The sequence below is a fragment of the Lissotriton helveticus genome, chromosome 2_1 (genome assembly GCF_964261635.1).
Source record: "Lissotriton helveticus chromosome 2_1, aLisHel1.1, whole genome shotgun sequence".
NCBI classification, from domain to species: domain Eukaryota; kingdom Metazoa; phylum Chordata; class Amphibia; order Caudata; family Salamandridae; genus Lissotriton; species Lissotriton helveticus.
In genome coordinates this window covers 832,820,304-832,839,135 of record NC_136059.1, presented here as the reverse complement: position 1 = coordinate 832,839,135, position 18,832 = coordinate 832,820,304, and positions in this window count along the sequence as shown.

Below are 18,832 nucleotides of genomic sequence, written 5' to 3'. Positions count from 1 at the left end.
CGGCCTCTTAAGCACCTCCTGGCGCGTTCTGGCTCCGTCGGAGGCAGTCATGCCGCTAGGGCACCTGGGGAATGTGGACTTCTTCCTCCCCCGTCGCCCCGTGAATGCAGATTAGCAGCGTGTGGTGTAAGCGGGCGCTTTCCTTTGCTCCGGAGGTTGACACACAGTGGATAGAAAAATGACCCAATGGTTACAATGAGCTTCGGAACAGTCAGCTATTCTGCAATTGTTGCAGTTTGATTTACTTGAATCTAAGTACTTGATAACACGTGATAACCACACAAACCTGGTGATAAGAATTGTGTCGGGTGCGGTGGGTTTCACTTACTTGACCTTTATTGAAGGTGACACAGTACCTATTGCTTACAAGTCACATTTGTACACTTCTGCCGAGTTGCAGTTTTCCACAGTTGAAAAAGTCTTGACAGCTGTGCAGATGGTGATCCTGAAGGAACGCGCACTGGCACAGGGAAAACAAATTTTGGTGGTGACACCATACCCTGCACTTGAAGCGGTGACAAGGACAAGTGTACCAAACTCAAAAGCTTTACATCCCCGTTGGATCCGATGGGCTACTACTTTGACATCTCCAGATGACTCATCTCTTCAGACACAGAAATTTTTGCAGTATGAGTTTGTTTATCCTCCTCTACTGTCTTTACGCCCGCTTGAGGAGTACCATTGTATCATTTACACCGATGGCTCAGCGCAACCAGCCACCGGGTCTAAGCATGCTTATTTTGCGGCCTGTGCTATTGTGGCGAGTTCTAAAGTGAATTGTGAGTTAAAGTTCAATGTTGTTCATACGCAGGCACTAGGTGACTGCACCGCCCAATTGACCGAGCTGCATGCTTTGGTGCTATCCCTCTAGTTTGCAGAACCTAATGCGACTTCACTAATTCTAAGTGATTCCTACTACTGTGTTCAGTCTTTCAATGACAACTTAATCTTTTGGTCTTGGAATGACTATCATGATTCCAAAGGCAGCGCAATCAAGCATAAGTTGCTATGGGTTCGAGTGGCAGTTCTTAAAGAACGGCTGCCTCTCACAAAAGTGATTCACACTCCTGGCCACCAGCGCATGGGGGCACACGCTGTTAGTAATAGTTTGGCTGATGAAGCACCCAAATCAGCAGTAGCCACGTGTTCAGTTGCAGCTGTTACAAGATCCATGCCTCAGTTTGAGAGACATTTTGGCAGCTATTGCTGCGACTGAGAAGGGAGGTAAGTACCCGCAAGGGTTCCCTTTGAAGTAATCTAATCATTTAAGTCCAGATAGAGTGCGAATTAATAACGTTGGCAACAGAATAATTCCCAACGCAGACCGCAGACTTTCTTTGATCACAGTCGCACAAGAAGGCTTGGCTTCGGCCCATGCTTGCTTGTCTGTGACTGTTTCTATCTTGCAGCAACCTTTCTGGTGGCATGGTTTATATAAACTAACCCATAATTATGAACTTTCTTGTGACATTTGTCAGCAGATCAAACCATCTACGTTTGCACGTCCATCACAATCTCAGCTCTGCATCTCTAATAAGCCTTTGGGTTGTGTGTATCTTGACCACTGTGGTCCATTTTCTTCAGATACTGCTTATAAATACATCTTAGTTGCAGTTGATTTGTGCACATGCTTTGTGTGGGTTAGGCCAAAACGCAGTGCTGAGGCTTGAAATGTCATTAGGGATTTGTGTGTCTTTGTGGGAATTTTTGCATGTTTCACCTTCCATTCTGACCAAGGTCCGACATTCGCCTCGAAGGCGTACAAGGATGCAATGCGGTCTTAGGGGGTGCTAGTTAAATTCTTCTCTCCATACAGGCCTGAGGGCAATTTAGTTTTGGGAAAGCAATCCTTAACACTGGCAAGCCCACTTATTTTGCATGCAACATGCACTAAATATTCTCTCTGGGTGGGCATCCCCATACAAAATGCTCTTTGGCATGAACATGTTTGTGCCAGACCTTGATGGACTGGACATGGCGGCAGATGCTGCAACTTTTGACATAGATAATCATTCTATTATGTTACAGTCCTAGAAACAACACTCTATACTCAGCAATGTGTGATTTAGCAAAGTTAAATTTGTAACCATAGTCTGCAAACAAAATAATGAGCGGTCAATGCGGCACAGATGGTCCATAATTCATCCTCTGTGAGATAAATATCATCAATGTACGAGTACGGATCTGGGTCTATGCTGTCTAGCAAAGAGGCAACGCGGGCAGCGAAAACTCCGGGGCTGTTGTTGTAGCCCCAAGCTAATCGCCTATGTTGTTTTTCTTTACCACCGGTTGTGAATGCGGTCCATTGACTGGAAGCCGGAGATAAATTGTGACTAAAAAAGCCATTAGAAATGTCATTGGTAGTTTTATATTTTTTACGAACAAGACTGTCTACAAGAGCAGAACTGTGGGTATTTTGTACAGCAAAAGTGCGACAAGGAGAGTTCAAAAGCCGGTAATCCAAAACTATGCAATATGACCCATCGGGTTTTGCAATGTAAAAAGAGGGTAATTCATTGGTGACACGCATGTCTCAATCATTCCTTGATACTCTAATTGAGTGAGAATCTCTGAAGCAGGACCTTTCGCTACCCGCTGGAGAGGATATTGGGGTTGAGACTGTGGCATAGACCGCAATGGTATCTCATGCGGTGGAGAATCTTTATCCCAGCCCACATGAGTACGGTACAGTGCCGGTGCAAGCAAAAATGCCCACTCTTCTGCAAAGTCCTCCACATGCTCCTTGGAGACGTTCCTAGAAAAACTCGGAAGTATCACCTCCTCTCCTTCAGGAGCTGCAAGAACAAAAGGTGGGGGCCAATCAGTCTCCGCTAATAAAATGTCATTTTAAGAATTTCGATTTTCCCCCAAAAATCCCTTTAATGACACACTGTACGTCACCTTCAATTAAAAGAACTAGGTTATATAGTCTGTCAGGGGGAGCAACTCGAGTGTCTGCTGTTTTAGCAGTAATGTAAGTGTCAGTTGCTCTCGCATCCAGAAATGGATGCAGTGCTTGCCGCACTATGGTAACCTCCGCCGCGCTGTCAAGCAGAGTCACTGCCTATGTTAGAGTCTGGAGCTGGGTTCTCACCGTCTGTGGCATATCTCGCTCTTAAAGCTGCAACTTCCTTTTTCTGAAACTGTGGACGCTGACTAGAAAAGTCGTCTTGTTTTACCTTGCCGTCCGACTGACAAGGCTGATTACGTACTAGCGGTGCACCCCAAACTCTGCTGCGATCCTGGCGATCACCTCCACTGGCTTGTGAGCCTGATGTTTCCCGTAAAGAATGAGGAGAACGCTGATCAGAAACCTGAAACTTGTCAGGAGACCTTATTCTCACGCGGTCGCCTAAATCAGTGCACTGAGAAGAGTCGGGTGCTAGTGATGCAGCACATGACTCCTGTTTCTGTTGCTGCTTTCCCTGTTTCTCATTTTCCCAATTCTTTTTTTAAAAGAACGGAGGCTCGTCTTTATCAGACTGAGACTTCAGTTGTGTTTGCCTTTGTGGGGGTATTTTAGCAAAAGGCTTAATACCCAAACTATTGTGGCCAATGGTTTTATTAGCCTGTGCAATAGTTTTTGGCAGTTCATGTTGCTTCTTACCCTCTGGGACGAAAGCCAAAGCATTAGCAACTTGATAGTTTTCTTCTTCTCCCTTCACATTTGCAAGGATGAGATCAGCAACTGCGTCGAACACTCCCACCAACCTCATCCCCAATTCAATTGCTGCTGCAGGGCTGAGGTCATCCTGTACATGCTTAATTACAGAGGTGAGTATGGTCATTGAGGGAGTGCCGAAACACTTCGCATATACTGCTGCGAACACCGTACCCCAATTGTTACAATCAGTTAAATCTGGAATTAAGTTTTCTACAAACTGATAGTCCAAATCCTGTGTTTTTACACATGGGGTTGTATTCGGAAATACCGCCTCCAACTGATCACATTTCTCAGCAAGCCAATAAGGTAAATCATCCTTATTCTGTGGGTGCTTTCCCATAATCGTATTAACCATGACGGGACTAATAGTCACTCCGCCAGGTCCAGCTGGTTGCGCCGCAACTCCAGGTGATCCGATCTGGAAGTGGCGTGAGACATATTGTACAACAGCCCTATGCACACGAACTAAGGAGGTGTGCAATACGTGAAGCTCCATGATTGGAACTGCTAGATAACGCAGATGTGGTGTGTACCTGGCCAAAACTGGCCAAATGGCCACATCAATAGATAAAGAGCTTAATCGGACTGGAGTCACTGGGTGGGGGAGGGCACCATTAAACCAAATGTGGTGTTGCCATGCTGTATATACATGAAACAAAGTGCCCATTCCATCCACAGCTGAAAAGGTGACCCAAAATTAAAAAACCTCAAAGCAGTAAGCTGGATCAGTTTCAACCACAAAGATAAGGTCGACACCCGCTATGTGCCGCAACATCCAGCCACGAAGAAAGAGAAATAATAACAACCTAAATGCGTGGCAGCACAATAAAGGATTAACAACACAACAAAAAAAATTTCATTTATATCAAGTTTGAAAATAAACTATAAAAACATCAATATAGGTAGGTTAAACCATCACAGCTGTTTCCGGAAACAGAAGCGTGGGATTTGTGGACAAGCACAAGCACCACTCAAGTGTCTCGCAAATAAGAACCAGACCAAACGTTAGGTGCGCTATAGTGTCTCATTCATTCTCCGTACTACAGCAAAGCTACCAATGATTAGACATTCTAAATCATGTCGCTCCGTCCCTCTCAGAAATTGCATGAACAGGAACACTCTTTCGCATACTCTCTAACACTTGACCACAACATGAGTAATCAGAGACACAGTATAGTTTAAAATGTTTATTTTAACTAACGTGCTCTATAATGCAGTACTCAAGCCAATACTAGCAGCAAAATGTATAAACATAATATAGTGAGCATTGTTACAATTCCATAGCATACAAATGGGGATATCATGTTATAAATATAGTGGAAGAAGAACTAATGTGCCTTACCACCCTCCCCGTGCTAGGAGATAGTTAATTATAATTATAGAAGACCTCTGGACTTTGTCATGGGGAACCCCATACTTCCGAGTCTAGATGCAAAGGTTTACATCTCCGGACAAGTGCAGCTCTTCTTCTCTGGAAAGGATTTTCCCAAGTGCTTTAACATGCATGCAATGCAATATTAAAAGCACTTGATTTTCAGTAGTGCAGCTGTGCTCTTGTATTGTGTCTACGTACGTGGGGCTGACCAAAGCAGATTAACAAGGGACATTGTTTTTTGACCTTGAGCATTATGTGAAGATGAAGACCACCGAGTACAACAAAAGTGTGAAAGGCAGTCAGTTCTCATATGAAAACGCACAAGCAGAGTATTCTCAAAAACAAAGGCATATAGTAACGTGTGCAAAAGCGGCAGCATGGCCGCCAAGCTTATACTAATTTATGCTAATTTAGCAATGTCTGCAGTTAAACCCATTTCCTCACTACAACACCAATCTCCAGCTTTCAGCATCACTCTTTGCCAGTTCAAGTTCATTTCACTTGATACTCCTTAGCACACGTGACATTCCGGAGAATAGACTTGAGAAAGTCGAGGGTTACATTCCCTAACAACGAAACACGTGTTGGCTGTGACGTCTCCAGAAATAAAACAACACCAATCGACAACCCTGAATGACAAGGATCTCAATTATTAATGAATGCATGACTGATGTATGGTGGAAACACATGTATATAACTTGAAGTACAATATAAAAACGTGTGCTAAGGAGTATCAAGTACTTTGTGGCTCAAGCCTAACCCAGAAGAGGAAGTGTGGTTCTCTTCTCCTTGTAGCACCGTTATCAACTAAAAAAGAGTTAGCTAGAAATAGATAAGGTGTACATTCCTATGTGGCGCCAGAACCTAGTATAATACCACCAGCCAAGTCCATCAAGTTCATTTTACTTGTAATGGTCACCTCTTGGGGACTACCTCTGACCTGGCAGCACCATATGCTTTTGTTCTCCTTTTCTCCACACCAGACAAGGTTACCTGCACGAGCGCCACTCTCCTGCTACCCTAAAACCCTGTGCAGAATTCACATCCTGGGGTTGTTTTGACCCAAAATTGGGTTTTAATTTAGATCTATGACTTTAATTGTTCTAATCCAGGGGCATTTCCCTAAAAGATTAAAAGACTGTTAACCACCCTCAGTATCCAGTCTCTCTCAGCTAGAACATACAATATATACATTAACATTTTTTAATATCTGCACTAGCCTTGCTGCTTCCAAATCATGTTTCTTGATTCCCCAATACTTGCCTTTTTACTGTGTCGGTTTCAGACTAGTAACTACCCAAAGTATCCTTTCCACCAACAAAGCTGCAAAGAGAATGATTTGATTCCTCCTCACTGAGTTCCTGCTCCTTTCTTGGGGAATATATTTCTCTATCAATGTGTAGTGTCTGTTGTGTCAGATAAGCACCTTAATGTGTTCCTTCCAAAGCTGTCAATTCGGATTAACCATTTTTCTGTTAAATTATACACAGGCATAGTAAAATGGTAAAGCCATGAATTATCACAAACGGGACAGATGTATCTATCTTTCATGCAACGCAACAAGCCACTTTGCTGTGCTGCGCTGACTAAAAAGAAAAGTTCAGGAATACACCTTACTTAACAATATACAGCACATTCCAGCCAATTCCTAGCGATGGCACACTTTTGGCTGCCTAGTGCCAATGCAGGCACCCTTGTGTCATGGTGCAAGGGTGCCTGCGTTGTAGGCAGGGTTGTATTTGTGCAGGAAGGGATGCCTTCCTGCACAAAAACAATCCTGAGTGGCATTTTCCTCTTTCAATACGTGCTGCAATAGAATGAGGAAATAAAAGTGGAAAAATAAAGATATTTATCCTCTTACTCCTCACCTTTGGAGGCATAGCACAGGAACACCCACACTCCACCAATGGAACCCCTCCAGCAATTTGCACAGCCTTGCGTTACTCTAGATTTATCAAACCATGCAGGGTGACACCTTAATAAATATTAGCCAGGAAGTTTTCCACTCTCAATAATGCACAAGGTCTAGAAAATGTCAACAGGGATGGCACATGTGTCCAAGTTTTCATTTTGTTCAGCTGTACTCAAGCCATTACAATTCTTCATTTCCTGGTCATTATTAAACAGCTATTAAATAGCGGGTCCAGTGTGTTTTTTTAAATACCCTTCCAGGATGGCTAGTGTGAAGGATTAACATATTGTTGGTGGAACATTTGTTGCAGGTCAATTATCTCCTACTCCTGAAGTAGGTTTGACATGGTTTTCTATGATTATGATGTGAGAACCCAAAGTTGTGACATATCCCCATTGCTATAGAAAATTAACCCCTCAGTCTACAAAAACTATTTTAATCTTTCAAAATGCACCATATTCTTTATTCAAACAATAGGGGATGTGATACTTGTCACAATCAGAATGATACAGTCCCACAGAGGAGGTGGAGTTGGACAAGTTACTTCAATTAATGAAAAAGAGGCCACCTCACAAGAATGTAACTGGTTTCCCTATTCACACAGGAAACTAGGGCCCAGACTTTTCATTGAATTGCGCTGCACTTGCATCACATATGGTGTAGCAAGGGTAAAGCAAAACTTAAGTCAGATTTTGAAAGCAATGCAAGGCCACCTTGCATGGCCCTGAGTAACTTGGTAAATCTAGAATAATGTAAGGCAGCGCACGTTGCTGCTTTGCGTTACTCTGCCCTGGTAAGACATTCCATAGTTGGACTGTGGGTGTTCCCACACACCCTCCCATCGATTTTGATGCGTTCCCAGATTTATCAAGACTGATAAACCTGTGATTGCGTCAAACTGCTATGCCTTCCCAATAGAGGCATAGTGAGGAGAAATATCTTTATTTCTCCTAATTGTTACCTATTGCTATGTGTGCTTAAAGCCTCAGAGGATTTTTTTTGTGCAAGAAGGTGTTCCTTCTTGCACAAAGCAAACGTGCCTGCAAAAGAGGCACCCTTGCACCATGACACATGATTGTCTGTGTTGGAGCTAGGCTGCGCAGGAACAGAGCTGGAATGATAGATATGGTGCATTCCTGCCCTTCCATTTGATGCAACGCAGAGCAGCAAGTTGTGTTGCTGCATTGCTTTGAGTCGAATAATAATAACTCTGGGAATAGATGTTTCTACCCCTCAGTTAGTGTATCAAGAATTCAATCGTAACATAATTCATTGGATCCATGCCATTCTCCTTGTCAATTTCACAGCTTCAGGTAGCAATGGCATCACAGCAGAAATCAATTACTCCCCAGGTTGTTTCTTTAAAATAGAACTTGGAGTCAGGTGCCCTTCAGGTTCAGGACACAGTTTAGTAACTGGTGAATGTATTCAGCTCTATGTGGACTGCTACTGTAATCCAGCTGTCAAAGTAAAAACTATGATTCTGAGTGCAATGAAGGTGAGGTTGGTGAATGTGGGGCAGGACCTAAGGCATGGTTAAAAAGAACAAAACATTCTGCAACTATTTTGTTGGTCTTTCACCTTGAAATTACTGCATATAAAATAACACTCATAATAAATGTAAAATTAAAGCAAGTTAAACTATTCAGTGGGAGGTGCATTATTTCATGTTGTGAATCCTCTATTGGTTTATGTTATCACTGTAGATATCTGTGTGTGTACCCAGAGAGTCACAGCAATACATTATGGTGGGTGCAGTGCCGAATAGTGTGTTTTTAGCATTACAAGGTCCCAGCATGAGACTGAAATTACTGTAAATATGTATGCTATTAATTTAAATTTGCATTACCAACAGTAATAAGATAGGCTGCCACAAAGTGCACAAAAAGATTTAGGTTTATGAAAAAAGGGCTTCCAAAATATAGATCTGAGTAATATGCAGACTGTATCTAGTGCAAACATTTTTCATAACTGTCCATTGAAAGCACACACACCACCGATCATCTGGTCACCTTACAATACTTTTCAAACAGAATACAAGTGACTCCATCAACTAAAGACAATACTGGCTTCTAAGCAGCCTTAACGTTTGCAGATTACCAAATGTGCTCATTTACATTTCTTTCAGGCAGTAGACATCCTGGAAAAGAACGTTTGTTTCTTATTCAGCAGTCTGTGCAACCTTCTGCTTCACAACACAGGAACTCTCGCCCCTTCCACTTGAACTGAGGCATCTCAAATACCAGTGTTTTGGGACGGTTGCCTTTTAAAAAATAGTAAGGGAGCAGTTTTTGTCAAATTGAAAACATATGAGCACCTCCTGGCCCTCAGATCCCGCCCCCTTCAAGTTATATTCTAATCACAGTTTGCTAATTTCTTTCATGAGTGAAGTAAAAAGATATTTTTTAGAAAGTGTCCACAGTTGTTCCTGGTCCAGGATGCCGTTTGCGTCATCCATTTCTCTGCTAGATCTGGTGAGGCAGAAGCAGTGCAGACTGCCGATACAGTCAAAGTAGTAATGTCCCACAATTTGAAGAGTTTGCTTTTCTGCCTGCAGTGATAATTTCTTCTTTGATGAAAAAGTGGCACTTTTGGACGCACCCTCTTGCAAACAGCTGCCCCCCAGACCTATCATTTATTGCAGCATCACGACCTCAACTATAGCTTTTTGATATTGCAGCCCTCTGCTCACTTGATAAATATGTATGTGTATGGGCTTGTCTGCATTTATGTACGTATATATATATGTTAAGTATGCACATATTCATATTGTACTTGTATGACGAAGACATAGGGACATAGGTAGCGAGTAACTGGGAGACCGTCTGTCCCCCAAGCCAGATGTGAAAAGCCTGGGTGTCAAACTGGACAGAAAATTCACTACGGCAGGTCAATCAGAGCAGCTTTGGCATCCTAAGAGACATCAGGAAGATGCTTAGCTGGTTACCAGTTTCTATCCGGAGAACTGTGATTCAAGGTCTAATTCCATCTCGTCTTGACTATGGAAACTCTTTATATTTGGGCAGTACATTCTCTGTTGCAAAAAAACTTCAGGTGGGTACAGAATGGTGCGGCATGAATCGTTTTGGGTATTCACAAATTCCAAACAACCTCCTCGGCACTTGTCACTCTACATTGTGCGCCCGTAATCAAGAGGATTCAATTTAAAATGCTCAGCATGGTCCACCTTGTGAAGCAAAAGAAAGGGCCTTGTATTCTCCATCACCTGATCAGCCCTTATTGTACCAAAAGAGAGCTACGTTATAGTCACCTCAGTCTTCTCTCCATTCCCAGGGTGAAAGACTACAGATACGGTGGGTGCTCTTTTGCCTACCTTGCCCCCAAACTGGTGGAATGTCTTACCTTTAACCCCTCAGGTGGAATGATAATTTAGTTAGCTTTAGGAAACAACTCAAAACCTATCTGTTTGCATAAGATCATTGTACTTGAGCCTAGTAGACCTCAGCACTAGGAAGCCCACCTAGGTAGCCATGCACTTAATAAATCTGTTTGAATTGAACTGAATTGAATTGAAATAAGTACTTAATAAAAAGCAAAGGCCAGAGATATATTTCTGGATCATTTACAATGTAAGTAACAAGTAGGGTCCTATTTTCAATTAAATATACTTTTTCGGAGGCACTGATATCAACACGGATACATTCTCACAATAGTCCATAGATAATAGTGATCATTGAATTTATTGTCTTTATATATATGACTGATAATCCATTCTGTACTGTATTTTAAACGCTTACAGAATAATTTCTTATTTCTTTCCATACAGCTAGAATGTGTTTCACTGAACAGGGCCATTTTTTCAAGGTTGAAAAAAGAAATCCTATTATAAATGCAAAGGTTATTACTAATAGTACAATGTAATTAAAGATTAACAGATTCTGAAAACTATAAAAAATTCTAGGTTCACAATCATCTCGTTATTAGTGTTAATAGTAATCTGATACATAACCTAACTTGGAAGATGGTCATTTTTTATTGCATGTGTCACATCAAGGGTGAGGTCATTAACATAGTATTTGGGATGCAAGTCATGATTTTTATGGCTGTTGTGAGATCCAATTTAACCCTGAGGGCATCATTACAATGCCCTCACGATGTCTGTCGGAGTTGCCTCGGACCGACGTCTCTGCAGTCTCTGGACTGACTGACCTCAATTACAATGCTTTTCTATGGGAGCTTGTGCTGCAGTTCAAAACTGGCCTCAGCACAAGCTACCATAGAGAAATGGGAGTTTCTGTTCATCCCTGCGCTGCATGGCGCAGGTATTAACAGGTGCTCAACCGGAGGATTTGCGGGCATGAGGGCCCAGCTAAGGGCCCCTAAAGTCCCTTTCTGACAGGTTTTTCTTGTCAGAAAGCCCAACATGAAAAGCCTGTCACAAACCGACATCGTAATCCCTTTTGGCAGAAATGCTGTATTTAAGGGGTTATGTTGTAGTTCCGAATGGTGAACGGGCTTCTTGAGCCCTTCAAGAGCCAGCCGGAATGACGGGCAGGTTTAATACACTCTGACCACCTTCATTATAATAAGGTGGTCGGACTGTAAACCTTAGATGTTGCGGTCGGAGGCTTTCCGTCCGACATTTTAATCTGGCCAATAATGCTTTTTCATAGAATGTTTTCCAATTTCATTAAGAGATATCTGGGCACATTTTATGTTTATGAAATAATTTTTTGATCATTTTGCTGTCATTTCGCTGTCAATCTTTGCATATTTATTCAATGTTAGTGTTGATATTCACATGTCTCTCAGGATTAGGCTTGTGTCCACATATTTGTGAATTGAGGACAGCGTCCACCACTTACTACATTGTTTTTTTCTTTGATGTTTTAAATCTTTTTATTGGTACGTAGAATTATTGTACATACAAAGAGCACTTATATTTGAACATTTTCTTTCTTTGATTTTTAAGGCAGATGCATAAACATTTCTACTTGAATCAATGTTAATGGCAGAGTCAATTTCTGGTTGCCAATTCATCATTCTATTGCACCAGTTTTAGTAACTGAATATCTTTCATTCCATAAATGTAAACAATGTCAAATATAGTGAAATGTCCTTGCAGTTAATACTTCTGTAAAAGGACATCATTATGTAATGAACTTAGTTTATTACTTCAAGAACTGATCAATCAACCAGCCAACAGATTTCTAAAGAGAGCAGCTACTCCAAGGAGCAGCCTGGTGCTGCAAAACCGGACCCCCACTATACATCAAACAGAAACCAGAGCAAAGTCATATTCAATAGGCTTACCTCAAAGCCAGAGGCAATTCCAGGCATTTGCTGCCAAAAACGAAAAAGGAGAGCCCCCACTTCTTGCATATAATTTCTGGAATACAAAGCTATCCTGCATCTGAGGATCGAAGAGCCCTGGCAGGTCAATAGTGGGTAAGTTTATTAAAAAGCTATAGATGGCTAGGACCATAATAAGTTTATGTGCCAAGACATGGGTTTTAAGGAAAATCCTCTCCTTTATCGACAGCCAATGCAGCTCCTATAAATAAGGAGAGATCAATGACCGCCGCAAGGTCCTAAGTAGAAGCTGAGCTGCTGCATTCTGTACCACTGGTAGCCCCTTAATCATGTGCCACAATCTGTCAAGATTGTAAAATTTAAGGTGATATGTAATAAGCACATGAATCTCTATTTTCTTCATCTGAGAGTAAAGTGAAAACACAAATTTTGTGAGAGGACAGTAAGACAAAACACAAGCCTACCACTGCCGCCATATGTTGCCCTAAGGTCAATTGCTGATCCAACTGATCCAGCTAAACCCAAATTGCAAACAGGGAGTGCATAAAGTCCAGCCAACAGTTCACCTCCCACTAAAGTGAAAGAGAACTAAACAACCATTTTTCGGTCTTATCCGCATTGTATTGAAGACATTCACACACAGACTTCCCACAGACAATTCTTAAAAACGTCTTGCCCCTTGGCGGTATCCTTTTCTATTAATAGATACAACTGTGTGTCATCAGCATAGGAAACTATCCTCACAGTAAAGGATTGCACTAGAGAAGCCAACAAGAAAATATAGATTTTAAATAATGCTGGGCTCAAACCTGAGCCCTATGGTACTCCACATCTGAGGGCTTTTGTGTCAGAAGAGAGCGGGGCCATCCAGACAGGTCTGTCCTTTTTGTCTGAAAAAGATTAGATCCAAGCTAGTGCCGAGGCCCAAATTCCAATATTCTCTAAGCATTGAAGGAGGATAGTGTGCAACACCATGTCAAATGGTGCAGATGCAGATAAATCTGATAAGATCAGGGCAGCCTAACAATAGCGTAATAGAGTCATCATCTCCACAAGTACCATCTCCTTGCAATGACGAGCCTGGAATCCAGATTGTGAAGAATGCAATACATTAAACTGCTCCAACTATGCTGATAACTGCAAATTAATAATTTTTTCCAGTATTTTGGAAGACACATACCATCACATTGCAAGTTTAAGTTTAAGCTTTACCTAGCTTTGAATCACAACTCCTGCATCCAATTTACAAAATGATCCTCCTTTGTAAAGTGAAAGAACCTCAATTAGACCTTTTCGCAAAAAACTAAATCGAGTTTCAAAGCGTAGATTGTACAGAAAAAGAACTGAGACTTACACCGTTAGTTTATTTGAGAAATAATTGACCAAGTATTTATTACTATCAATTAGACCTTACCTGGAAAGTGTAAAATGATGTCCATCCTATGATAGACACTTCAGACTAGGCATACTTGTGTGTGAGATACGATATGTAATTAAGTCTATGATATAGTCGTAGAGCAGTTAGTAGATTTCCATCCCATTCATATCATTTTCATCATTAACCAATTCGTAAATGCTTGTTCCATGTAATATTTGAAACCCATGAAACAAGTATAACTTGAAAGTTGATTCATTTTCAGTAATAAAAAGGTTAAAAATCCATCAGCAAGCTTACTACTATATTAATAAACTTTCAAGAAGCTCAGTGTTCAAGCATAGCCAGGAACTAAGACGTTCTGTAAAAGACCATCATTCCAACTTTAACAACCAGTGTAAAAACCATGAATATCTTCTTTCAAAGACTTTATTCGCTAGCCAAGGATCAAAAAAGCACACATACAAGAAGATCACATTTAAAGCCAGCCAATCCAAATCCATAGATACTATACAAATAAAAACCTCAAAAGAACACACTTTAAACTCATTGATCCACTATAATTCATATAATGATTAATGGAAATTCCCACATTCTCCCTATCACGGGTTGCAAGACCAGTGTGATTTTTGTAGTAGCTGTGCTTACAACACCTATGGTTTGCGTAAAACTATGAGAACACATTAGCCACATAATGTGTCTTTGTGCAAGAAATACCAGTAGATTGATTTAAAACATAAGTAAAAAGCAGAATTGAAAATGAATAAAAGTGCAATTAAAAAAGCACAAATAAGTACAAAATGTAAAACTCATAGCAATACAATTACCATGGGGTATAGCAGCATTTAATACAATCCCGTGCCAGGTCCTCCCGCATGATTATCCTAATAGTTGAGAGTCACTAGCATGGATATATTTTGATTGCCAAAGCCAAGCAGCCATAGGAAATCTAGAAACTGCAAAAACCACCAACCTAGAGCCATCAGCCCCAATGATTCTAAGGGCCTCCACATCCTTTCTGATGCCCAAGGTCCTACACAAGGGCAAAGCCATTTTTTCTCTGACAGTCGAAGGCAGAACAGAAGAATAAGATGTGGCGATGGTCTCTGACCGTCCTTTGCACGCTGGTCACCCATCACCCTTATTTCTTTCGCCAGCCCATTTTATGCCAAATAGTTAGGTGGGAAGGGACTAGTACCTAAACTGTAGGAACAGTTTTCGAGCCAGAGGGAGGTCAATTTCATCAAGCTTCTTTTTATACCCAGGTAGCATTTTGAAATAGAGGACATTGGTGGTTAGGGTGCCTTTGAACCTGCATAAAGTTTGAACCAATACAAACTCCCAATAGGCAGATTTAATAGCCATTTTAGAGACAGAATTTGATTACTCCGGCCTATCCCAATTCTTTTCCAGCCCCAATCTCCTCAGTGAGGTTCTGACCGAAGGTTAGCCTTGGTAGTTTGTAGGCACCTAGGTTAGCCTGAAGATCCCTAAAGGTTTCCCTATTAGCTTCTAGAACAGGCGAAGGTCCAGTGTCTATGCCAATAAAGCAGGAGATCTTCCTAATAGGCAAATCAATAAACAATGGCATCAGTCAGCATCACCTCAAATCTCAGAGCCATACGAAACTGCACCCAGAGCCATTACATGATATATCTCAAGTGCTGGGGTGCCTCTGTATGACCAGGTTTTGTTAAAAATCTTTGTCAATCGTGTAGTATAATGTAGCAGTGAGCAACGGGATTTTTGGACCTGCATAGACCAGATCCTGTTTGATAAAAGCCTTATCACTAGATAGTCCAAGTGGTAAACATGTTCATTGCTAGCATTCAGCATACACTTATAACCTTTACCCTTTGCAGGATTAAAGGTCATCAACTTTGTTTTGGTGATATTGAGCTTCAACCATGTTAATTAAAAAACTTGATTGTTAAGAAGCTATTGCAAGTTGCTGAGCGATTTCGAGATCAGCAGTGTCGTCTGCAAAAAGCAGAGCGGGCACTCTCTTACCTTCCACTTTAGGAGAGCCGCTGCCATCCCTGACAAGCCTGACCACCACATCACTTATCTACAATGAGAATAATGTGGGGGCTGGGACACAACCCTGCCTGACCCCCATCCTGATTGTTATAGCGTCTGCGAGTTGCCCCTGACCCCCAACCTAACCCTTGCACCTTTGTTTTCATAAAACCGAGCGAACATAGCCAGTAGATTTTGTGGGATGGCCATCATGTCCAAAGTCGACCAAAGCATTGACCTAGGGGTTAGTTTGAAGGGTGTACAGTTGACTGCTGCAGTCTTCTAAAAAAAAAAAAAAAAATCAGAAGTTCTGATTGATCGTGCTAGTGTCACTTCTGAAAACCACCTGGAATTCTGTTACTACGTTGTTGTCCTCAATTCAGTCCAAAAGATTCACCAGGACTTGCCTACAGCAGTTTTTCTGTGAGGCCTCGATCAAACTAATCAGTCGATAGTTGCCTGGGGTACTAGGATGGCCCTTCTTGTGGATTAAGCAAACACAAGGAGATGATGGACGGAGCGCTGAAACTTTTCAGACACTCACCCCTAGTCACAGATCTGAGTTGAATCCATCATCATTCTTTAGCTCACTTTGCCACCCCAGTTCAGACACATCTATATGCAAATCAGTCGTGACCCTGTGCCTCATGGGGACAGTCCAGCCTGAACTTCCAAGCCATGTCTTCCCTGAACCGAAAACAAGCATCCTGGGGACCGGTCTTGGGCTAACTACCCTCATCAGCCAGGCTAGCTTGCATCCAGTGGCAAAGTGAGCAAGGGACCCACGTCTGGGCATACCCTGCCAACTTAGAGCGAACAAAGCAAGCACAAGAAGAAAGGGTGAACAAAGCAAGAACAAGGAGATGTTGGACAGAACGCTGAAACTTTTCAGACACCCACTTCCAGTCACAGATCTGGGTTGAATCCACCATCATTCTTTAGCTCACTTCGCCATCCTAGTTCAGACAGAGCTATATGCAAATTAGTCTTGACCCTGTGCCTCATGGGAACAGTACAGCTCGAACTGCTAAGCCATATCTTCGCTGAACCAGAAACAAGCATCCTGGGACTGGTTTTGGGCTAACAGCCCTCATCAGCCAGGCTAGCTTGAATCCAGTGGCAAAGTTATCAAGGGAACCACGTTTGGGCATACCCAGCCAACTTAGGGCAAACAAAGCAAACACAAGGAGATGATAGACGGAGTGCTGAAACTTTTTAGACACTCACCCCCAGTCGCAGATCTGGATTGAATCCATCATCATTCTTTAGCTCACTGTGCCACCCCAGTTCAGACACAGCTATATGCAAATCAGTCTTGACCCTGTGCCTCATGGGAACAGTCCAGCCCGAACTGCCAAACCATGTCTTCCCTGAACCTGAAACAAGCATCCTGGGACCGGTTTCGGGCTAACAGCAACCAGTCCTAGGATGCTTGTTTCCAGTCCAGGGAGGACCAGGCCTGGCAGTTCGGGCTGGACTGTTCCCGTTGGGTGCAGGGTCAAGACTGATTTGCATATGTCTGGGTCCAAACTGGAATGACATGGTGAGCAAAAAAACTATGGATTTAGACCCAGATCTCTGTACTGGGGTGAGTGCATGTCATTGTTCTGCATTATGTCCAGCAATTGTTTGTTTTCCTTCTTGTGGATTGGCATAATCTCCTCAGTGTGGCAGCTGGCCGGAATCTTTATCCCCCTCAGAATGGAATTTGAGAGATGAGTCATGTATGGGACCCAGACTTCCAGGTTTGAATTGAAGAGCTCATTTGGGATGTGGTCAGGTGGCATTTCCACCCTCATTACTATAAAAGAGGATGGAGAAGATAGGGGTTGTCTTAACACCATCCATCACATGCACTAGGGATTTACTGTTGATAAGGGCTGTGTGATTTCACATGAGAATTGTGTCTTATTTCACACATGTGTCTTAAGACACACGTGTCTCAATTTCACGTTTGCCGGTTTTCATTTCTTTCCTACATGTTGCTAGGACATGGATGGGATGTTTAATTTCTTGATCTGTGAATTTTGGATTCATTAGTTCTATGCATTCATACCAAGATGGAATTAGACTATGATCAACATTTACTCAATTGGAATATGGCTCATCTAATGATTTTGTGTGATAATCCCAGGTTTTCAGTTGCCACATACATATGGGTTATATTTATGTAAAGCTCTGGTTCTAATAAAATGCTGGGAGTATTCCTTCAAAATAGAGTTTGGTTATGGAAGGAGTATTCGGGGGTGGCAACCTTGGGCTTGTGAACAAAAGCAGTGTAACAGGCATGATGTTGTTTTTCATTCTTAAAAAAAGGTATTTAACTATGACTAGGATATTTTAGGTTTCTGAATTTCGATTGTGAGACCAATGAATGTAGTATAAGGGTTATAAGATGAGGCTGTTTGCTAATATTACCAGCACAAAGGGATTGCAGTGCAACTATGCTAATTGACTTCATGGGATTTATTGCTATTGTCTATAGAGTGCAATATAGCTGGAAGATATATGAGTAGATTAAATGATGACTACAGTACATGTTTGTCCATCTGTACAGGGAGCAACAGAGTGCTTGGCTTAAGATAGCTTCAACCACATGAGGCTCCTTGGACAAGTAACAAACATCGAGCAGACTCCTCGAGTTTAGGCAGTAACATATCATGCTGCACCTCCACAAACAAACTCGATTCCAAGTAGTAACCCAGTGAGAGGTGGCTGTGGCCGCAATACTTTACGATCATGTTTCAGTCCATTCAAGTGGCAATAGTTGATCACGGGCTTTCATTAGGGCTAGAGAGATCCCTTTTTGTAGAGCTTATCAAAGCATTAGTTCATGTGAAAAAATAAAATCTACCTACTCAATGTGTGTAAATACACCCTAGCTAACGGTCCTTATGACACTCTTATCTGGGCAGAGGGCATAGTAGATGTAATTATTTGGAACACCTCTTGGCAATTTTAGGACTACAGAGGGTGTCTCCTTCTGCCCAGATCAGAGCACTATAGCATCCTATACCTGGGGTGTATTTAAACTCATTGTGGAAGCTAAAACATCTTGACACCATCAAGGATAAATGAACCAATACACCCAATTTTTGTTTTAATCATACCAGAGATAAGCAGGGGTACAGTTATTTCCTTTGAGTTTACATCAATGTATTTTTATAATAATCTGGATACTGCCATTCCATATCCAGTATATTTTTTCAAGAA